This window comes from Aulonocara stuartgranti (genome assembly GCF_965226115.1).
Source record: "Aulonocara stuartgranti genome assembly, chromosome: 3".
Taxonomy (NCBI): Eukaryota; Metazoa; Chordata; class Actinopteri; order Cichliformes; family Cichlidae; genus Aulonocara; species Aulonocara stuartgranti.
Window position 1 is genome coordinate 23,362,397 of NC_138941.1, and position 24,040 is coordinate 23,386,436.

A 24,040-nucleotide genomic window follows, 5' to 3' on the forward strand; every position below is an offset into this window, starting at 1 on the left:
TCTTTATAAATAACCCATCAGTACCTTAAAACACTTTGACTGTATGTTAATATACAAAGCATTATTAGAAATTTATCAGAGAATTCACTGACCTGTAAGATGTAAAAAAACCAATAAGATCCTCTTCTGCATGATATTACTGTATGGGTTGTTTGAGTCAGGATGCTGTTGATATCGCTGTTGCTCAGGCAAATGTAGGAAAATTCAATTCAAAGTAGAAGAAGGAGATTGACGAGCAAAACAACAGCCTTTTATGCTCAGATCTGTCTTTTTGATAGACCAGTATAGTGTCTGCATCACTGCAAATTCCTCCCAAATCCATCTTTCATTTTCTGACTAGCCTCTCGCCCAACACGTGAACGAGACCCAGAGATACTTAAACTCCTTCACTTGGAGAAGCAACTCATCCCTGACCCAGAGTGGGCACGCCACCCTTTTCCAGTTGAAGACCATGGCCTCAGACTTGGAGGTGTAAGGTGAACCGCTCCAGTGAATGCTGAAGGCCACCACCAGATGGATCCAATAGAACCAAAAGACAGACATGAGACTCTGAGGCGCTTCTGGCTACACCTAGAAATTCTTTCAGTAAAAAATTGTGAATATAATCTGTGACAAAGGGCAGCCCTGGTGAAGTCCAATACCCATCGTTAACCAGTCCAACTTATTGCAGACAAGCCTGTATACAGTTATACAGAGATTGAATGACTTGTAGCAACAAGCAAGACACCCCATACTTTGACAACGTGGCCCACGGGATTCTCTGAGGGATGCAGTGAAGTGTCTCCAAGTCTACAAAACCCATGTAGACTGCTTGGGAAAACTCCAATACATGAATATCCTTAAGACGATAAAGAACTGGTCCAGCGTTCTGTGACCAGGATGAAAACCACATTCTCAGATGCGCTGACCGTGGACACGCTGGTGCTCCCAAATCACACGACTAATTTACAGATGATGTACCAGGAAATTGCAGCCTTGGTGAAGCAAAACGTTTTTGGAGTGAAAGCAACAAGAAAAAGTAAAGGCGATATCAATAGCGAGTTTTGAGATGTGAGATTTGTGACACGTGGTGAAGGAAATTGCCATCCCGGGTTTCCTCCGTGGCGTGAGCGATAAGCAGAGTTTTGTCCTTTCCTTCTAAGATTCCTAATTATTTAAAGTAACACTCAGGTATGCCGTTCAGCTGGGTTAGTTACAGCGCCGGGAGCAGCTTGGGAGAACAAGAAAACAGAGACTGCTTTAGGTTGCCTTCCCAATCGACTCAAAGGTTTATTTGATACACAGCAGTTTATATAGATGAAAAAAAAGGTTCGTGTGTCAGCTTTCCCAGTTCAAACCGGTACAGACTAAATAAGGAAACGTCTTCCTGCCTTCTGAGCAAAGTATCCCTTGTGTAGTTTATCAGTTCAGCTATAATTTATGATCATCCCAGCAAAATACACTCCTAGACATAAAATACAGAGTTCTTTCATTAGTGAATTCTGAAACAAACCACCTAGCCTTTAACGAGCCTTTTCCAGGAGATAAAGAAAAAGGGAGGATGGGAGTAAGGAAGTGGTCTCATCTCTGTGGTGTTTTCGACCTTGGGGTACCAGCTTGTGAGTCCTACATATTAATTCTTGGGTCACAGAGAAAGAGAAAAACAACTAGTAGATCGGCCTTATTGAGTAACAGTTTTCCTGTATAAAACAATATCCTGTAAATGCTTACCATGGTACTAAAATACCTAACAGTTCCCCTCTTTTATTATTTTTTAAAAATAATAACTCAAATAGAAAGGAAAAATCACAAATGTAATAACATAATATAAAAAGCAAATCATAAAATGTAATAGTTCACAACCTAATGTTCAATATACACATCAGGAACATCATTGGTAACATCTGGCACATAATCTGGGTCAATTTGTGCCAATTGCAAATACATTGAAGTAGCTGTACTAGTAGCTATACGGGTTATCATTGAACGTACACAGGGTACCACACAACAGACAATAATCATCAAAAACATGCTGCAACGGTTACAAAGGCTACAATTAGTTCCTTCCATCTTCCAAACGTGTCCTGTAGCCACTTATCTAGCCACTGACCGTGGCCTGTATTGGCAATTAGTTCTATCTGCAATGCTTCAAGTTTATTCATAGCTTGTGTGAATGAACCGTTAGGGGCGGTGTTATTGGGAATGAAAGTACAGCATACATCAACGGTTACTAGACCACAGGTACCGGTCCAATTAACAGGTAAAGCTAATCTAAGGGTATTATTGCACAACCAATAAGCATGTGGGATTGGTCTGGTCAGGCGCGTGACCATGTGTGATTTAACTAACTCCCCCCAGTCAGTGTCATTTAATACACCGTCTGGGGGAACAATGATCGAGTCTCTGCTGGAACTTGAACTGTGTGTGTGTTCCTCCAGATATGATAAAACTTCAGCCATAGAGACAGCTAGCCATGTCTCATTACAGCGTGCACCTGGGGAGTCAGAGAAGAATGTATAGTTATCCTTTGTATAATCTATGTGTGTGTCTGGGCCAGTTAACTTTAGTCTGCGCAGACATATCATACTAGTATTAAAATGGAGAGGGATCTGTCCTAAGGGCAGTGAGGGCTTTAACCTATTCTTAGGGCGTTTCATTGGGGCGCAGGTCCCTGCGGTGTCATTAGATAACTTCAATAATTCGCCTAATGGAGTCTCAGGGTTAGTTGGTGTGTGTGTGTGTCTAAGTAAGCAGTCGAGAGGGCTCAGAGTCAACTGTAAAGCGTCTTTAAAGAGAGCATTATCTCCACCGATTTTCTCTAGTCCCTCAGTGAGGGGGAAACCGGATATGGGGTATCCTACTATTACCTGTTCTGGATTAGCCTTTGAACAGACATAACAGTTACTGTTTCCTAAATCACGAGCGGCTGTTCTGGCATTTTCATACCAGGCGTTAGCTCCTGTTCTAGAGGGCGCATAAGATGGTTTATTAGTGGCGTCTATGTTGCTATTTACTGATTTTAGGGAGCGTGAGGAGTGCATTAAGTAGGTGTCTTGCAAAATGGAGCATGAGGTATAGTCAGCAAAATATGACCTGCAGAAATGTGAACATGGTTGCAGTTTACAATACAAAATAGCAAAGAGAAATCCTAAGGTTAATGCGATAGATATGATAAATAACCTAAATATATAAGAAAGTATATAAGAAAAACAGTTCTTCAGTCGTCTCCTGGCCTGGTCCCAGGTTCGAGAGACATTGAATAAGCGTCGTATGATGACAATGGGCATTTCATTTTCTCCATTATCAGGATGAAATGAGTCTGGCTTTATCAGGTTAGACATCATGTGGTACTTTTGGCTTTCTGTTCCTGCTGGATGTTTGAGTACCTTGTTGTTGTTCTTTCAGGCGTTGTGTGTTAATCAGTGATTGTGTGTGTATGTACTGGATCCGGGCGCTGGCTCGCCTGAGATGTCATCTACCCGTGTGTGTTTATTTGCTCTAGTTCCGGGCGCTGGCTCGCCGGAGATGTCGTCTGCTTGATCCGACGCCTGAGATGGTCCGATTGGGCTGGTCTTAACCCTGCTGGCATGAATCCACTGAGGTTGTCCGTCTGTGAGGATGCTGGTTCTTCGTCACTGCCAGTACAGTCTGGGGGCTGGAACACGCGCGGCCTCCCAGAGAGTCCTTGGTTTTAGTGGCTTCTCCAACATGCGTCTCCTTGTCTCCACTGGTGGAACTGTGGAGGGGAAAGGCTGAGAGAGACAAACTTTCTGATAGTTATTATTCAGTTTTTCTACCAGGTTGTGAACATCAGTGGACAATGCAATATACATCACCTTCTACTAGCGGTGCCCCTTTGGAAGCTGACCATGGTGTTGGAAATAATCTTATTTCAAATGGAAATAATTTGGTTACTGCAGATTGAGTCATTCTAATCTCACACAGGACTTGAGTAAGTAATTTGACCCAGGTCATTAAAGTTTTAGCACACTTTTGAATTACTTCTGATGTAAATGAAGGTCCTCTATCACTGTTAATCTGGTGAGGTATTCCGAATCTGGGTATTATTTCATTGCTCAACTTTTGATAGACTACTTCTGCAGTTTCTTTTGAGGTTGGATAAGCTTCTACTCATTTACTAAATTGATCCACTATTACCAGTAAGTACTTGATGCTTCCTTGCGCTGGCATATGTGTGAAATCAATTTGTAATGTATGAAATGGAAAATCTGGTTGTGGTAAATGCTGATGTTTTGCTTTTGAGCTACCTACATTAGTTCGCGCACATGTTAGACAGGTTGCTAATATGCTTTTTACTGCATGTGATGTTTTCTCAATTACAAATCTTGATTTTATTGCCCCTATTACCCCTCTTTGTCCGACATGACTCACACAGTGAAAATGTCGGGCAAGGACTGGCATCAGGGAATATGGGAGGGCAATCAAACCCTTAAGATTTTGTATAGGCCATCTCTGTCATCTAAGGTACAGTCATTATTCTCCCAATAGGTGTAATCACATGCAGAGGCTTGCTCTTGTATCAATTTTAAATCAACATTTGTTTCGAAATAGTCTGGGAGTGTAACAAGTGGCAGCTGTAGGGGCACAGATAATACTTCCTGCGGCGGTGGGAGCTGTGATGCAGCTGCAGCCTTGGCTGTCACGTCTGCTAAAGCATTACCTGTTGCTTCGTCTGTGCCAGCTGTACTGTGTCCATTCGTTTTTACAACTGCAACGGCCGATGGCAGCTGTATAGCCTGAAAAAGTCTTTGAACAAAATCAGAATTTGGCAATTTATTTTCCATCAGCAGATCTAAATCCTCTCTGTCTCCACAATGTGCCAAAGTCATGCACAACGCCAAATGCATAGCGGCTGTCTGCGTAAATTGTCACATGCTTATCCAAATGTAGCTCACAGGCGCGTATTAAAGCCATGAGCTCTGCTTTTTGTGCTGAGTGAAATGGTAATGAGTGAGCCTCTAGTATGATGTCAGGCACTGTTACCACTGAATAGCCACAAAGAAATGAGTTGTCATTCGGCCTTGAACAGGACCCGTCCACATAAACCGTGGCTGAGTCTGAGATAGGTGTTTGCTCTAAATCTGGACGTGGTGCTGTGGATTCCTGTATACGTGTCATGCAGTCATGAACGTCAAGCCTGTCTGAGCCATCCTGTCGGTCAGAAGAACACAGCATAGGATCAATAAATGTGCTGGCGAATCAGGTGTGCTGCTCGCTTTTATAGTGAGATTTGCATATGTTGTTTAGTTATGTTTGCTACAATGGTCGTGACCTGGTGATTGGTGTGTAGAATAGTGTCATGTGAGAGTGTGAGCTTCTCGCAGTCCCTTATCATGATAGAGCAAGCTGCTACTGCCCTCAGGCAGGCCGGCATTCCCTGAACAATTCAGGCAGCACCTTTGAGTGGCGGAGGTCAGCACTCCCTGTAATGCATTGAAAGAGGCAGTCATTTCTGTGGACCACAGTATTCGAGGAGGCTTGTCTTTTTTACAACAGTCACGCAGAATGTGGTCATGAAAAGAACAGTCTGGTATCCACTGTCTGCAATAGTTCACCATGCCTAGGAAGGACAACATTTCCTTCTGTGTAGTGGGACGAGGGACAGAGGTCACAGCTTTGACCCTGTCTGCAGTCATGGAACGTTTTCCGTGAGACAGTGTGAATCCCAAATATTGAACAGAAGTCTGACAGTACTGCATTTTCTTTGCTGATGCTTTGTGGCCAGTCTTTTGGAGGTGCTGGAGAAGCATGTGTGTAGCAGTTTGACATAGTTTTTCACTTTCAGCACAGAGGAGGAGGTCATCCACATGTGGATCAGGGTGCAGCCCTGGAGGAGTGAAGCACCATTGAGAAAGCAGCAGAGCTGTCTATCATGCCTTGGGGCAAACGAGTCCAAGTGTACTGCTGATTTCTATGTGTGAATGCAAATAACGGCTGTGTGTCTTCATGAGAAAAAGGAGCGGAGCATAAATCCACCACGGTAAAATGTGTATGCAATGCATGTCAATATGCTGTGAACATCTAAAACGAGAGGTGGCAGAGGAATGTTGACTGCATTAATTTGCCTTAAGTCTTGTATGAAACGCCATACGCCAGGTTTGTTAGGCTTTGGCACAGGATTGACAGGAGTGTGGGCTTTATTGCTCCTGTAGTCAATAAATCTCCTATGATGACATCTAGGGCTGCGGCTTTTTCCGTGGAAATGGGATGCTGCTTGACATATACTGCTTGTTGTGTTTTAATAGGTGTACGTGATAAAGTGTACCGTCAATAAATCCTATATCATTCTCACTTTTTGACCATAATGTCATATTCTGGTATTCAGCTGGCAACATAAGTGCAGAAATAGTACAGTGGATAGGATAGGTTAGATCTATGTGACGACATATTTCGTAACCTATGTCTGAGTTATGTAACAAAATCACTGTTTGACCTTCACTTGTGTGAGCAGTTATCATGTTGTTGAACAGTGTGAGAGAAACAAAAGTGTGGCTCCCAGTCATGGGATTACCTGTTAGTGGCGTCTGTACACGTTTTTTTTTTTTTTGGCACAGTGTGTGACATAGAGTACCGGACAAAAAGGATGTTGAGTTCATTCTCTGCTGAGGGTCCAGCTGACACAGAGGATGTTCCTTCTCCATCATGTCGGTACATAGGGCAGAGAAAACATAAGCTGTTATCAGTGTCAGCAAACATTTCACCCTTTATGTTAAATGAAATACACAAATTCATTTTTGCTTTGGGTGTCTGCGGCTGCTGGAAAACTGAGCTAAATTTGCACCTCTAGCTTGTCCAACAGTGCATAAAGCGTTTTATGAATACTAGGATAGATTCATCAGGCTTCTGTTTACACATAGTTACTGCATTTAAGTCAATTTTGTCTCTGGACATTGTTAGCAGGAATTTCTTTAGATTCTTAAAGAAATTGGTGATTTTGTCATTATTTACCCTCCTTTCGTCCATAGCGGTAACATTTGATGCATCACGTCGCGGCATTCTATCATATATTTTCTACAGGACTTTTTAAGCAGACTACTTTTCTTATCACAAATGATATTCAACATTTCTACTGACCTGTTTTCTGGCGATAATCGTTCGGGATAAGGCTCCGAAAAGAAATTAGAATGCATTGAACTTCTTAAGTTGTAAACAAAGTCAGTCACATAAGCACTCCCGCATGTTCTGGATACGTGATCATGGACGTCTTCACCGATTCGCGGACGTAGGTTACACGTAACCGGAAATGGGAGTTATACTGAGCCGTTATTTGAGACTTTATTTTGTATTTTATTAATTTTTGGTTTTACAGGTACTTTAGATTTTTTATCGGACCTGTCTGTGGTCTTTGAATTATTCTGACCCATGTTCAGTGATTTCCAGAGGGGTTTACACGCTAGGAGGATTTAGGTTAGTATTTTCGCTGCGGCACAGCTGAGGTCACTTTAAATTTATTGCTAGCAATTTTTTGTTTGTGTGAGCAACTCTCACTTAGCGAGCAACTTCTCGCTTAACGAGCAACTTCTCGTAAAACAACAGGCAACTTCCTGTGTTCTTTCTGCTTTTAATTTACTGCTTTTAACCCTTGTATGGTAATCGGGTCTGTGAGACCCGTTTTCAGTTTTCTTTCGTTTTTTTTTTTTAACAAAATTAAATTTAATTATTTACTAGCTTTCTGTGAGTGAGCAACTTCTCACTTTTTGACGTACGTTTCAAGATAACAGGCAACTCCCTGTGTCACTCTTTGGTGAGCAACTTCTCACTTAACGAGAAGTATTTAAGACAACAGGCAACTTTCTGTGTCACTTTTCTAAGTGAGCAACTTCTCACTTTTTAACGTACGTTTAATTAAACAATTAATTATTATTATTTCTTAAACAAAATTAAAATATTCAAGACAACAGGCAACTTCCTGTGTCCACCAACACCACACAAGGGTTAATTTACTTTATTCGGGGACTGAGGAAGTCGTCAGTGTATCTCTCTGGATCACTAAGTGAAACTTCGTCAGCATATCCCGTTTCTTTATGGATCAATCACTGAGAGAGGTATAATAGGTCTTTATATAAATATGAAAGACGCATATTTACCTTCTGTCAGGAATCCCACTTCTGACACCAAAATTGAAGGAAATTGCCATCCCGGGTTTCCTCCGTGGCGTGAGCGATAAGCAGAGTTTTGTCCTTTCCTTCTAAGATTCCTAATTATTTAAAGTAACACTCAGGTATGCCGTTCAGCTGGGTTAGTTACAGCACCGGGAGCAGCTTGGGAGAACAAGAAAACAGAGACTGCTTTAGGTTGCCTTCCCAATCGACTCAAAGGTTTATTTGATACACAGCAGTTTATATAGATGAAAAAAAAGGTTCGTGTGTCAGCTTTCCCAGTTCAAACCGGTACAGACTAAATAAGGAAACGTCTTCCTGCCTTCTGAGCAAAGTATCCCTTGTGTAGTTTATCAGTTCAGCTATAATTTATGATCATCCCAGCAAAATACACTCCTAGACATAAAATACAGAGTTCTTTCATTAGTGAATTCTGAAACAAACCACCTAGCCTTTAACGAGCCTTTTCCAGGAGATAAAGAAAAAGGGAGGATGGGAGTAAGGAAGTGGTCTCATCTCTGTGGTGTTTTCGACCTTGGGGTACCAGCTTGTGAGTCCTACATATTAATTCTTGGGTCACAGAGAAAGAGAAAAACAACTAGTAGATCGGCCTTATTGAGTAACAGTTTTCCTGTATAAAACAATATCCTGTAAATGCTTACCATGGTACTAAAATACCTAACACGTGGCATGTTTGGAGGGTATAGCCAGTGTGTCTTGTGTAGTTAGTGTGTTTTTGTTTTGTGTGTCAAAACAATGAGGCCACTACTGAATGTCACTGTTGCTCCTCCATCTTGTGGTGGACAAACTATTATGTGAAGTGGCACAGATTTTTTGAGTGGTATTTTCATGTCTCACCTGACTGTTACTATAATTTTAGTCACAGTTTTAAATAGTTCTACGAAAAAGGCCTGAGGCATTGGCTCAGATTCTGCTTTATCTAAAACATATCAGTGGGATTAAGGTAGGTCCTCGAAGTATTGCTTTCACTGCCTGCCTATATCCTCATTTGAAGTCAGCCGCACCCCATCTGCACTGTACATCGTGTAAGAAGTTTATGGTTTCCCAGAATTCCTTTGATATTAGTCCCAAAGTCTTTTTCCATTGCCTCACTGAACTCCTCCCATACCCAAGTGTTTGCTTCAGCCAATGCCCAAGCCCCACTTCATTCAGTTCCCCAGTACCTATCAGCTGCTTCTGAATTCCCACAAGCTAACCAAGCCCAGTAGAAGTCCTTCAGCTGCCCACATAGCAGACAGGTCTGGCCCGGATCTGGTGTCAGGCGAGTGCTGCTGGCTGACTTCTGGCATGGTAAGTTTTACCTGCTCACCCTTACTAGTCTTCCTTCTGTGATTCTCTAATGTTATTTTTCATCGAGAAAATTCACAAAATACACCAAGACCTGGTTTCCGATGTTCCATTTAGCTCTTCCTTTGTAATTCATCTCCCATCACACTGTTTTTCTGCTTTCCAGTTCCCCTCGGTTCAGATCTCATCTGTAAGTCAAAACCTTCTACTTGTCAGCTAGACCCCATTCCTACAGCTTTGGTTAAGGCATGTCTACCTTCTTTGCTTCCCCTCATATCTGCTATCATCTATTCTTCACTTACCACTGGAACTGTTCCTGCTTCCCTGAAAGTTGCTGCCATCACCCCAATATTGAAAAAAAAAAAAAAAAACCTGGTCTAGATCCCAATAATTTTGAGAATTTTTGGCCTATTTCCAATCTACCATTCCTTTCAAAAATTCTTGAGAAAATAGTTGCCCTACAATGCCATACAGCCATTCATACAGATTAATAATAATCTGTATGAACAGTTCCAGTCTGGTTTTTGCCCCTCCACTGAAACAGCACTTATAAAAATAACCAATGATCTTTTTATGGCAGCTGACTCCAGTTTACTTTCCATTCCTATTCTCCTCGATCTGAGTGCTGCTTTCGACACTATTTCTCACTCTGTTCTTCTCAGTAGGCTAGCCTCCATCGGTCTCTCCCATACTCCACTAGCCTGGTTTAAATCATACCTGTCTGATCGCACTCAGTTTATTCAACTCAAATCCTTTACTTCTCAGCCCTTCCTCTGACCACTGGCGTGCTCCAGGGATCTGTCCTGGAGCCCCTTCTTTTCATCATCTACCTTCTTCCACTTGGACACATTTTCCATGGTTGCTGTTTCTAAAAATATTATTCCACAATTTCCTAATTATTTTGACAGCAAAAAATTCAAATGCTGTGAGAATCACATATTCATTTAGAAATGTTTGTAAAGGCAGAATGCATGACTAGTTGTTTGCTGAAAACACTTGAATTTAAAAATTAAGTGGCGTGACCTGATACTTGTGTTCAAATCGTACTCTTTGGCGCTGCTGTACTGGGCCCTGGTCCGGATGGGCTTGGGCCCCCTTTCCCTAGCGGGTTGCAGAGTATGGGGGTGCCTACTGGGGTCAGCGGGGGAGCTGGCCCCAGGGAGGGGTCACTTGCCCCTCCCTTCCTTCCCTCCCCATCTCCAGCTGACTCCCTCTTCCCGCTCAACCACAATCACCCACACATGCAGGGCCTTGGGGTAAGGTTGTGTCACCAGGGTGCAGGGGAGGCATCCCCCCCTCTGTCCCCTTCTGGCTGCTTGTGCCTCAATTTTATCTCACAACTTAGACATTCACATTACTCACACTCTCATAACACATACATATAGGATCAGGGGGGTGGGCATGCTACACGCACTCCAAAAGACCATCAGGGTGTACAACCTCACCCCTGGCGTTGTTGCCCACCTCCCAATTTTAAATACACGTAGACATTGAGGGCTAGCAGGAGGGGCTATGTGCTTACCTGCTGCTCTCTGGCAGGTAGCTCCATGCCCTCCTGGGTTTTAAAGGCACCTTAGAACACACATGCATCAACACTACATATGAGCGGGCGGAGGGAGGTTTGGAGTCTTCTCTCACCCCCGTTCTCTGCGACCTGCTGGAGCGGGGGGCCAGGAGGAGGAGTTGGCCGTCCGACTGGGGTCTGGAATGTGGGGCCTCCCTGCTGCTGCGGAGTCGGGGCGGTCTGCTTCTCCCCACCCCAGGAAAAAGGGTAACACCACCTGGGTCTGGGTGCAGTTTCCCCCTCCAGGGGCAAGGGTACCTAGACCCGGGGCTTAGAGTACGCCTGGGGAGTGTGATCGTGTGTACAGTGTTTCTCTATGTCTGTCTCCACGTTGGGTGAGTTTTGAGTAATTGCATATGAGAGCATGAGGGGGGAATGGATGTTTGTATCTGTGTGTGCCTGTATGTCTGCTGAGTGAGCCCTCATCTGGGACTCTCCTGAGCTCTTTCTGGGACAGTGGCGCGGCTGCCCCTCTGTTGGTCTTCCTTGGTCTCTTGTGTTCTGGGGGCCTCTGGATGTCTGGAGTCTTGATCTCCTCCATACCTGCTTCATGCCCTGGAGGACGGGGCTGTGGCCCCCCCACACCCTCTAGCAGATCATTACATGAAGGAACCTTTTAAAAACAAGCGCGTTCATGCTCACAGGTGTACACACGGGTGCTCACACACACAAACAACACCCTTTTTGGCTCCTACCTCAAAGCACACTGTGCGCTGTCGATCTTACGTGCTGCACAATAATGTTTAATATTTAGTATTTACAGTCATAATGTTGTTTATTCTATTGCTCTCGTTTTCTTCTGCTTCTTTTAAAAATTAAAAAAAGTATCTACTGTTATCTATTATTAGCTAGTTTATTGTGATGGAGTTGTTTTTATTATGTTGCTCTTTGTTGTCTGTTTTCTCATCTCCATACAGGTGATCCAGGTGTTTTGTTTGTTTTTCCTCTTTTTTTCTTCCCCCCTTTCTCACCATCTCTTCTCTGCTCAATTTTTGTTTTTCTCCCTCTCTTTCTTTCATTCTTCATTCATCCCCCAGTCATGTCTGTCCCGTCTTTAAAAAACGAAAATAAAATAAATACATAATCATAATAAAGGTCAATCAAATGGACCAATATGGCAAGGCCATGATGATCCACTTGGTAAAGTAAATCCAGTTGGCAGTTGTGCAGACAGGTTGTGATATTTTACAACAAGGCATGTCAATACTAAATGTGTGTTTTGTCTAACCAAATCACATTCAAATGACTTACATTCTTAAGTATGCTTCAGTGGTTATGTAAATGTTTTATCTCATGACCAAGAACAGCAGTATTTATGACTGACAAAACTGACAATAACATCTGTGGGGGGAAAAAAAGTTAAGTTGGATATTTGTTTCATTGAGCACTTTTTCATAAGAGCACATGTATTCCTGACCATGTAGCAGTTTTCAGTGTTGTAAACAGGATGGTAGCAAGGTGTTTAGCAATGTTATAAGTGGCTGAGTTTATGCTACTGACTATGGGTCTGAGTGGGACAGCTTCCTTGTGGATTTTAGGAAGTCCGTAAATGCAGGGTATGGCATCCCCTGGGTAAAGGCGGTGATATGTAAGGCAGTCAATAATTTTGTCCTTTTCAAAGTCTTGAAGGCAAGCTATAACTTTCTTTTTGTAGCTGCTTGTGGGGTCTCGCTTTAAGGCTTCATAGGTATTGTTGTCACTGAGGAGAGTAGTGATCTTTGTATGGTGATCTGTAGTGTTTAGGACCACGGTGCATCTTCCCTTATCAGCTGGTAAAACAGTGATGTTGTGGTCTTTGCTCAGGGAAGCGACGGCCTTCTTTTCCTGTATTGTGAGGTTGGATGGATCCAACCTCCCAATACCTCACAATACAGGAAAAGAAGGCTGTCGCTTCATTCTTTCTCCCTGTCCTATCCCCCAGTCATGTCTGTCCTGTCTTTAAAAAATGAAAATAAAATAAATACATAATCATAATAAAGGTCAATCAAATGGACCAATATGGCAAGGCCATGATGATCCACTTGGTAAAGTAAATCCAGTTGGCAGTTGTGCAGACAGGTTGTGATATTTTACAACAAGGCATGTCAATACTAAATGTGTGTTTTGTCTAACCAAATCACATTCAAATGACTTACATTCTTAAGTATGCTTCAGTGGTTATGTAAATGTTTTATCTCATGACCAAGAACAGCAGTATTTATGACTGACAAAACTGACAATAACATCTGTGGGGGAAAAAAAGTTAAGTTGGATATTTGTTTCATTGAGCACTTTTTCATAAGAGCACATGTATTCCTGACCATGTAGCAGTTTTCAGTGTTGTAAACACTGCAAGATCGATGTGGTTTTTAGTATACTTACCTAAATTATACCTGCCATTCTTTCATTTAGACACTATAGGTAAGTGTAGCAACTGACAATTTTGGGGAGTTGAGCAGAACAGTTAATGAATTTTCTCCCCACTGCTACAAAGTGTTTGCTCATAAGGCGCTGCATGATAATTGAGTATTCTAATATTGCATTGTATACAATTCATATTTTCATTTTTAAAAACCCTAAAAACAACAGTCAAGCCTGCCTTTTAATTGTGGGGTGATCAATTAGATTTTGTCTTAGCACCTGAATATTCAGGATGTTACATATAAGGAGAATTAAATTCTGAATTCAAGCCAATGAAGATAAGTTGATATGAAAGCAACATCATCCTTCACGCTTGTCTCTGTCAATAATCCCACATCCATGTTTTGGTTCAGCCAAAGGTTTTTTAGGGAGCTTTCAGGGGCACCTGATAATGAGCAACTGCAGTAATCCAGCCTAGATGTAACAAACACATGGATTACATTTTAAGTTTTCACTTTGACCTCAAGAGCTGCATAGCCTTTTAAGATGATAAAGTCATGAGACTTTGTTGAACCATCTTATAGGGATGGGTATATCTATAAGGTTACATTTTTAGAAGTAGCACACTCCACTTTATCATGTTGGCTCTCTTCTGAGCTTTAGAAGAAGGCATGTTCAAGTGAAACTTTTGTGTAACCAAATCACATTCAAATGGCGTAGGTTGTTAAGCTCATTTTTTTTCATATAAATTTGCTTTCCGTAAAACCAACAAGATTTACTTCTGGTTAATTAAACAGATACATAGTACACAATTAAATATCCAAAGTAAAGATGCCATAACTCATAACTTTATTACAAATTAATTATTATTTTTTTCTTGTCTTCAGTTTGATTCATAACATTAAAGAAGGCACTACGTATCTTTACATATAGTGCCATGAAAAAAATATTTGCCTCCTTTCTGACAACTTAGTTGTTTGCATATTTGTCATGCTTAAATGTGTTAGATCATCAAAAGAATTTTGATATTATACCCAATATTTATCCATTTATGGCCCAAGGGAAGCCAAACTGATTTGTTGTAGACCTTGAGTTAATGATACAAGTGTATGGATTCCTGTTACCTGCTTTTTTGATTGTAATATCTACGATCTTAGTCAATGCAACAGAACTATGGATAAACTAAAATGTGCTATCTTTCATTCTTATCTTTAAAGGAATCTTTTTAGAAAATAATTAATAATAATAATTAAAAGACAAACTGCCAACTCTTGAGCCACGATCGCCCTTTAATTGAACTGTAGTTACAAGGTTTCGCTTTTGAAGTAGTGTAGAAGGTCTGTTCCCTGACATTTGAAAGAGATCAATTTGTCAGAACTACAAGCACACCAGGAATATTTGAAAGATGACCAGCAGGTGTCACACTCTGTCCTAGTGATGTGCGCATCATGAACAAATTGTTCAGTACTCGAAAATCACTTTACTGAAGCCCAACTGACTCACTGACTCATCCCTGTTGCTAATTTCATTAGTAGAAATATATCTAGCTTATAATTAAAATTAATATTATTTAATTAACTTTATTTTAATAAAGTTTTATTTTATCTAATCTAATCTAATAACTTTAATCTCAGCCAAACCAATTTCCTCACAAACAAACAAAACACTGAAAAAAGCCAAACAATAACATTTTTAGGTTGTCTAAGTGACTTCTATATCACATTTAACCTGAGTAGCGAATGTCCACGGTTATCTGAAAATGATTTGCCGGGAGTTGTGCCGTTCTCTGCGGCTCTAGTGAACCCTCGACCTCTCGGCTAGCTATTGAGCTGGAGGGTAACAGACGTCTCAGAAAACTGTGAATTATGGGATATGGTGGGCCACGAAGGACACACCCAACCCATCCTTCAAATTCGGGGAAAAGGAGGACACATTTGTCGGCTGCAGTCAGAGGAGTCTATGAATTTGGACATTCTTCGGCGCATCACTGTAAATGGCCTGTATTTATATAGCGCTTTACTAGTCCCTAAGGACCCCAAAGCGCTTTACATATCCAGTCATCCACACACACATTCACACACTGGTGATGGCAAGCTACATTGTAGCCACAGCCACCCTGAGGCGCACTGACAGAGGCGAGGCTGCCGGACACTGGCGCCACCGGGCCCTCTGACCACCACCAGTTGGCAACGGGTGAAGTGTCTTGCCCAAGGACACAACGACCGAGACTGTCCAAGCCGGGGGTTGGAACCAGCAACCTTCCGATTACACGGCAAACTCCCAACTCTTGAGCCACGATCGCCCCACTGTGACGTAATCGGTCTACAAATGCGTCCTCAGGATGTAGCCCATGAATTTGGACACCCTCACTCACTCACCCCTCTCTCCTAGTTCACAGCTTCTTCTTCTTCTTCTTGGTTGGCAACGTTAAGGCGCATTACCGCCCCCTGGCTTACAGCTCAATGGACATTTAGATGAGAAAATATATATTTGACACATTTGAGGAAAATACTAATACAATAAAATAAAATAAAAATAAATAAAATAAATGTTCTTTTTTGCTCTATAAAAATAGTTGCTTTTCTTTTTCAATCATTCATCTTAGCAGTAGGATATACATGAAAAGAGAAAATACATTTTTTGCACTTTCTGGTCAACGGACTCAGTGACTCAAATGACTCAAAAAACCCGATTCACTTTGGTGGATGACTCATTCAAACTTGACTCAGTGAAAAGAATTGAATTTACCATCACTACTCTGTCCGCTACCTCATCAATTGTGGTGAGGTGTGAAAACCGGAAGAGAAATGTGAATATGTTGACAGGAACAACAGCTTCAACTGCTGCAACAGCTGCTCATATAGTGACTAATCTCCAACTAAATTTAATGTAATAATAATGTAAATTTTACATAACGTGGCAACATTTTTGCACTAAATGTGTGTATGCGTTGAAACCACTGTACAGGGAGTGCAGAATTATTAGGCAAGTTGTATTTTTGAGGAATAATTTTATTATTGAACAACAACCATGTTCTCAATGAACCCAAAAAAGTCATTAATATCAAAGCTGAATGTTTTTGGAAGTAGTTTTTAGTTTGTTTTTAGTTTTAGCTATTTTAGGGGGATATCTGTGTGTGCAGGTGACTATTACTGTGCATAATTATTAGGCAACTTAACAAAAAACAATTTGGTAGAGTGGATTGGAGCCAGGTGATGTTGTGGTGAGGATCATCCCCGTAAGTATTTTGTAACCTGGGTTGTCGGTGTTGTCTGCCGTGACGCATCAAGGTCCATACACCTATTGTATGTGTCAAGTTAATTTTTTTTAACAAATAATCGTTTTTTTAAGAAAAAGGTTATCAGTTGAATTTCAAATAAAAATAGTTTTTTAAAACTTTTCTGAATTCTATAGTATTTATGCATAAATTTGTTTGTCTGTGCCTTGTTTAAATAATTACAGCTACTTTATTAAGTTGAACAAAAACAACTGATGTCACCGAGTCAATGCGTTTCTCGCCATTATAATGGTGAGAAACGCATGTATACATGCACTTGCAATGGGTTATAAGCAAACTTTCTCGACTAAAGAAAAACACTTCTTCATTTTGTGAATAATTAGAAGCGTTAATTGAGACTAACATAAATCTGCTTCCTCAGTCAAGGTATAAATAAGATAAGATAAGATAAGATAACCTTTATTAGTCCCACACGTGGGAAATTTGTTTTGTCACAGCAGGAAGTGGACAGTGCAAAAGTTATGACGCAAAAATTAGAATACAATAAGAATAAATACAGTACACAGCTGTACAGAATAGAATAAAATAATATACTATATACAGTAGAATAAAATAGAATAAAAATATACAATAAGATAAAAATAGAATACGAATGCTATATACAACTGAGTAAAAATACAACGATGCCAAAAAAGATTATTGCACTTAGTGTTATTGCACATGTGTGGATGTGTGTGTTTGTTCAGTTAAAGTCTTTGTTGTGGAGTCTGACAGCAGTGGGGAGGAAAGACCTGCGAAATCTCTCCGTCCCACACCGTGGGTGCCGCAGTCTCCCACTGAAGGAGCTGCTCAGTGCTGTCACAGTCTGCTGCATGGGGTGGGAGACGTTGTCCAACAGGGATGACAGCTTAGCCGCCATTCTCCTGTCACTCACCACCTCCACTGGGTCCAGAGGGCATCCTAGAACAGAGCTGGCCCTTCGGATCACCCTGTTCAGTCTCTTCCTGTCCCCAGCAGAGATGCTGCCGCCCCAGCAGACCACACCATAAAAGATAGCAGAAGCCACCACAGAGTCATAGAAGGTCTTCAGGAGTGGGCCCTCCACCCCAAACGACCTGAGTCTCCGCAGCAGGTACAGCCTGCTCTGCCCTTTCCTGTAGAGGGCGTCTGAGTTATGAGTCCAGTCCAGTCTGTTGTTCAGATGAACACCAAGGTACCTGTAGCTGTCCACAGCCTCAATGTCCATACCTTGGATGTTCAGTGGTTGCAGTGGAGAATGCTTGTGCCTGCGGAAGTCTACCACCAGCTCCTTGGTTTTACTGGCGTTGATCTGGAGGTAGTTCAGCTGGCACCAGTCCACAAAGTCTTGAGTCAGTCCTCTGTACTCCTTGTCGTCCCCATCAGTGATGAGGCCGACTATTGCAGAGTCATCAGAGAACTTCTGCAGGAAGCACTGGGTGGAATTGTGGGAGAAGTCTGCAGTGTAGATGGTGAAGAGGAACGGAGCCAGAACCGTTCCCTGTGGGGCCCCCGTACTGCAGACGACCCTGTCCGACACACAGCCCTGAGTCCTCACATACTGTGGTCGGTCGGTGAGGTAGTCCAAAATCCAGGTAGTGAGGTGATGGTCCACTCCAGAGTTCTCCAGCTTGTCCTTCAGAACCGAGGGAAGAATAGTGTTGAAGGCACTGGAGAAATCAAAGAACATGATTCTCACAGTGCTTCCAGCGGTCTCCAGGTGAGCGAGGGAACGATGTAGGAGGTGAATGACGGCATCATCCGCTCCAATGCCAGGCTGGTAGGCAAACTGAAGTGGGTCCAGTGATGAGCTTGTTAGGCGCCGAAGCTGAGCCAGGACCAACCGGAAGGAAATTACAAGGAAGGAAATTTTTGTTTACACAATGCTTGTACCCACTTACTCCTAATCAAAGGTGCTATATCCAAGCTTATATATGCACAAGGGGTCTAGTAGAGTGCATGTTTGGTGTTTGAAAGAGTCATTTTCAGTGCCTTTGGAATACACTTTGATTCATGCCAAGAAGATGCCTTCAATTCCAACAAACCACAGACAAGGACTTGAACATGTCATGGTCAAATTACTGCATTCTACTCTGTATTTGTGTCTGGTATATTAAAGAATCTTTCATCAGGTAAATTTTAAAGTTCAGTATTTCAAAGCAGGAGTTATGAAGAATCATACTGGCATTAGGACTGTAACAATATGTACTTACAAACTTAAAGTTTTTTAATTATGCTAGAATACTGGAAGACAATCAACTTTTAGTGTTTTCCCCATATTAATTATTCTGAAATAGAGACGGTGACCCTAACTGTACAGAAGCACTAAACAACTGACAATCTAACAGACATCATTGGCCTGAGCTGTCATGCACAGTGAGTCTGATCCTTTGCTGTGAGAGTATAACAAGCATGTTTCTGGTCAGATTGGAAGAAATAATATCACAGTGTTGATCGTTTTTTCCAATATTCCTTCTCTTTTACAACATGAACTGTGATCAAAGCTACTTATGTTCACAGCATGTAATAATACTGACAGTCCAGGGCATTGTGGTCTGTTGAGCTAGGGTTAGGGTTAGCAATTCAGACATATGTTATCAATATTAAACGTCTCTGACGTGGGCAACTGTCCACAGTGTTGGGAAATCCATACCAGGCTGGAACGAGTCAAGGTAGGTGAGCATCCACGAGAAGACACAGCAGATGCATCCTACTGACAGGACCAGGAGACTCCAGAAACCGAGCATCTTCTCTTCAGTGCCATCCTCTCCGGTCACCCTCTCTGCCCGCAGCTCTTTGAGTATGGGGTGGAGAAGGGCGCAGAGAAACCCTTATTACTAATTTGTATTATAATTCAATTTTCATGGAATATTCATATTCAGTATCGGTCCTTTTATATTATAACCACGTATCCACCCAGGCTCATGGTGGGGCAGGGCTCTGTCCTGGGATGCTTGAGTACAAGGTAATGTAGACCTGGCCAGGTATCCAGTCTGTCAGAATTGTTTTCAATATTTGGTTCAAAAACATGAGTGACAACAAAAATCCAACTAGGATTCTTGCATATGATGAATGAAGTCTGTCTTTGACTGTATTGTCCAGCTGATCATTCATGACATAACATGGCAACAATGTGTGACCCGTGGTCAGTACCTATTTAAAATAGGACAGAGCCGTAGGCGCACAGTCAGTTTAAAAAGTTACATTTTTAATACAAAATAAAAGAAACAGTGTAACAGCAGCACCTAAAAACAATTAAAAACGTTACCTTATTTAAAAAACGATAAGACTATACGATTGCCCGTGAGGCAGGACAAGCGCTGCGGAGAACAGTTTAAAAACAAATCAACATAGCACACAGGTTAAAAATGGACGGCAACTCACACACGACCCCAAATGGGTAAAACACTATAGAAAAAAAAGGCAAATCTTTGGTGCCGTCTTCACTCGGGCCCCCCGCGGTGCATGCAAGAGCGGGGAGACAAAAAGAGATTTGTTTTCCCTGCAGCGCCTTCACCGCCTGCGAATCAATATCTGCGGTGCCTACTGATACAGAAAAAGTAAAACAAAAAAAACCAAAACCATCGACAGCCGCAGCAGTCAGTCTGTCGGCTTACACCAATTTAAAACAAATTAAAACCCACTGATGTGTCGGGTCCTTTGCCCGCAGCCAGAAATCCACCTGGCAAAGCAGCAGTTCGGTACTCTGTGAATAAAAGGCAGGAGATCACTAGCTGGACAATAAAACACAGGAATATTCCTCCACTGAATTGGTTTTGTTACCTGTCCACAAGTTCGTGTCACACCCTAATAAATGTGGGTCAGTGGCGATGAAGTCCACTATACCGTTCTCACGGGAGCAATGTTTCCCACCTACAAGGGTGCAAATAACTGTAAACCTCTGCCAACAGCCAGAGCTCAAGTGGTACATTTTTGTGTAACCTACCGTTCTAACAGAAGTTTAGGGGAGGACGCGTATCAGACTTTCATAGTTAAGAAACACCAACGTGCCCAACTCGGACCACGCACTCACAGCTTCAGGTTTGCAAAGGAATACCCAATTGCCCACACCTGCGCTTATGAAAGGAGCGAAGACCAGCTCCGCCCACCAGGGGCGGTCCCAAGTCTCCAGGTCTCACCTGTCACAAATGTAAAAAATTAAACAGCAACAGTCTAAACGTAAAGTGCATTCTAAACTCCTTATATGCAAAGAGTCATTCAGGACTGTAAAACGTGAACTACAGAACCCATAGTATTCATCATTCATCTCTGGTTGCTTCATTTTTCTATCCTATATCAGATACTTTAAGGTTAGGTTAGGTAAAGTTGCATTCTCATGGTGAGGCAAAGTGCTTTATGTGTGTGTGTGCGCGTGTCATGAACGGCTATAAAAGGCCTATAATTAAAGAACAAAGCGGGGTTTGAGTTCGAGTTGCGGCAGACTGTCACTACTTGTAAATGGAACGCAGCCTTCCTACGGCGGACAGCTAATAACAGGAATCGGACGCGGTCCACCCAAGTCCACAGCAACCACCATAGACCGCCTAGCATGACCTTAAAAACATATTCTGTCTTCATAACTATCAAAAACATGAAATGAGGGGGGTGTGGTTATGGCGCTGAACTAGGCACACGTATTTTTGTGAGCTCCTGGCGATATTTTAGTAAGTTCCTGAAAACTGTCCTTTAACTGCGTGAACAGTGATAACTATTGCTTGTAACGAGTTATTATCATATATAAACATACACTCCAGCTGTAGTCATAAATTGGACACCCCTTGTCAACTTTGAAGTTTTTCAAGAATTACCGTCTTTGGAAAATGGCAGGTAATAACAAAGCAAACTTTTTTAAGGGAGCTACCACAAGGAAGAAGCAAGCTAGCATTAGCCTCGCTCCGGAGCCGCCCGAAAATACACCTGCATCTGATGCCGCCTCTCCAGCAGTAGTTGAGGAAGGCATGGGGAGCGAGAGCAAAAAGGACATTTTTGAGGAAATTAAGAAAATGAATGCTACTCTTCAGGTCGTAGCAAAAGATGTCACCACTATTAAAGAAGCCACTAAAGAACTAAAAGATTCGGTGGAAGATATAAAAGTGAGGTTAGGAGAGGCGGAACAACGTATCTCAGACATGGAAGATGCCAGCGTGCTTACCGAGGCAAAAGTGGGCAAATTCCAGAAAAGGATGGAGGCGTTGTGGTCATGAGTGGAGGACCTTGAAAACCGTAGTAGGAGAAACAATGTACGGATTATTGGACTTAAAGAAGGTGTGGAGACACCTGGGAACGTGGACAAATATGTGACGGAGATTCTGGCCAAAGCACTTGAGCTTTCTGGAAGTGAATTTGAAATTGAACGTGCGCATTGTTCCCCTGTACCAATGCCGGAATCTAACGAGCCTCCCAGGGTGATACATGTCCGCTTTCTACGTTCATCTGCTAGGGAGAAAGTACTACGGGTGGCCAGAGAGAAGCGTGGAGTCGATTGGCAAGGCGCCAAGCTTTCCTTCTTTGAAGATGTTACAAGAGAGCTGGCGGAGAAGAGGAAGGCATTCAACCCGGTGAAGAAGCGACTCCGAGAGCTACAAGTGAAGCATAGGCTGATGTATCCTGCAACACTCATTTTTACGTGGAACGGACAGAAGAAAGCATTCAAAGACGGAAAGGAGGCCGAGAAATTCCTGCAGGAGTCGACTTAGAGGAGTGCGGGACATGATGTAACAGATCGGAGAAGTGTATGTGAATTTTAAAATAAGGTAACAAATAAATAATGGGCACAACGGGGCTGCGGCGGCGGTGCTGCTGTCGGACGATTAGCGTGTCTCAGTTTAGTGTCTCAAGCTAAAGTTAGTTAGGCTTGGGTAGGAGGGGAGGGAGGGGGGGCTTAGCAACGTTGTTTTGGGTTGCTATGCAAAGAAGGGTGTCCGTTTTGTTCAGGTTTGTTTTTGTTTTTTTTTAATGACAGTTACTTACCTTCAGGTATGAAGTATTTAGGAATATTATTAAAACCCAAACTGGAGGATATTATGCTTTCAAATATGGAACCTCTCCTCCTAAAGATAAAAACAAATCTGGATAAATGGGGTAAATTGAATCTTACACTATGGGGTAAAATTAATGTGATTAAAATCATGGTGGCCCCACAGTTCAATTATGTTTCCATGAAGAATTCCTTTACACATATTTAGTCAATTTGAGAAGTTAATTAAGATAAGATAAGATAAGATAGAACTTTATTAATCCCTCGGGTGGGTTCCTCTGGGAAATTCGATTTCCAAAAAAAGCACAGCAACGACCGAAGTTACAGTTACATTATTATTATTAAAGATATTTTAAAATCAGAATCAGAAAGGGTTTTATTGCCAAATGTTGAGCAGGTTTACAACATTAGGAAATTGCTGTGGTGCTTCAGTGCAAACATACTGTCATAAATTACGCTTAAATAGACTTGAAAAAATAAAAATAAGAATAAGAATTAAAGTGCTAAGTAGATAGATATATACATGAGTGCAGGTGGTGATCAGTGCCAAACATGGAATGATGCAGTGAACACAGCGTAGGGTCATGTGTTAGTGGTGGGAACAGTCATACGGTTATTGTTCATGTGTCCAACAGCAGAGGGGAAGAAACTGTTCTTATGGCGAGAAATTCTGGTCCGAATGGACCGGAGCCTCCTGCCTGAGGGGAGCAGGTCAAACAGACTGTGTCCAGGGTGAGAAGGGTCAGCTGAGATCCGAGCTGCACGCCCCAGTGTCCTGGAGGTGTACAGGTCCTGCAGAGATGGGAGTCTGCAGCCAATCACCTTCTCAGCAGAGCGCACAACACGCTGCAGTCTCTGTTTGTGCCTGATAGTGGCTCCAGCATACCACACGGTGATGGAGGAGGTGAGGATGGACTCGATGATTGCAGTGTAGAATTGCATCATCGTCCGTGTTGGCAGGTTGAATTTCTTCAGCTGCCTCAGGAAGTACATCCTCTGCTGGGCTTTCTTAATGACGGAGGTGATGGTGGGCTCCCACTTCAGGTCCTGGGTGATGGTGGTACCCAGGAAGCGGAATGAGTCCACAGAGGTGATGGGGGTGTCAGTCAGAATGATGGGGGGGAGTGGGGCTGTGTGCTTCCTGAAGTCCACAATAATCTCCACTGTCTTCTGGGCATTCAGCACCAGGTTGTTGTGGCTGCACCAGGACACCAGATGTTCAACCTCCCTCCTGTATGTCTGTGAAGGTTCTCAGTCATCCAGGTCATCGTAGTCAAAGGAGCTTGCAAAGAAAAGCGTCTGGACTTCTTTAAGTTGCTTGAAGACGTTTCACCTCTCATCCGAGAAGTTTCTTCAGTTCTAAGGTCAAATGGTGGAGAGTCCCAGATATAAACCTAGTGGGAGTGACCCCCACAGAGGGACAAAAGGACCCCCTGATGATCCTCTAATCACCTGGGCCAAGGTGTGAAATTGGGTGTGGGACCCAATCAGCCAGA

The 24,040-nt window shown here is 42.4% G+C and overlaps 2 long non-coding RNA genes across 2 annotated transcripts; both read right to left on the minus strand.

Annotated features, from left to right (window-relative positions):
• Positions 1 to 1,244: 1,244 nt before the first annotated feature.
• On the minus strand, positions 1,245 to 8,756 carry LOC309702058. Its single transcript, XR_014275354.1, has 2 exons — positions 8,088 to 8,756; positions 1,245 to 3,731 (listed from the first exon to the last, which is right to left on the minus strand). It is a non-coding gene; the product is annotated as an uncharacterized lncRNA (long non-coding RNA).
• On the minus strand, positions 4,308 to 7,177 carry LOC309702057. The gene is made up of 2 exons (XR_014275353.1): positions 7,075 to 7,177; positions 4,308 to 6,632 (listed from the first exon to the last, which is right to left on the minus strand). It is a non-coding gene; the product is annotated as an uncharacterized lncRNA (long non-coding RNA).
• Positions 8,757 to 24,040: the final 15,284 nt, after the last annotated feature.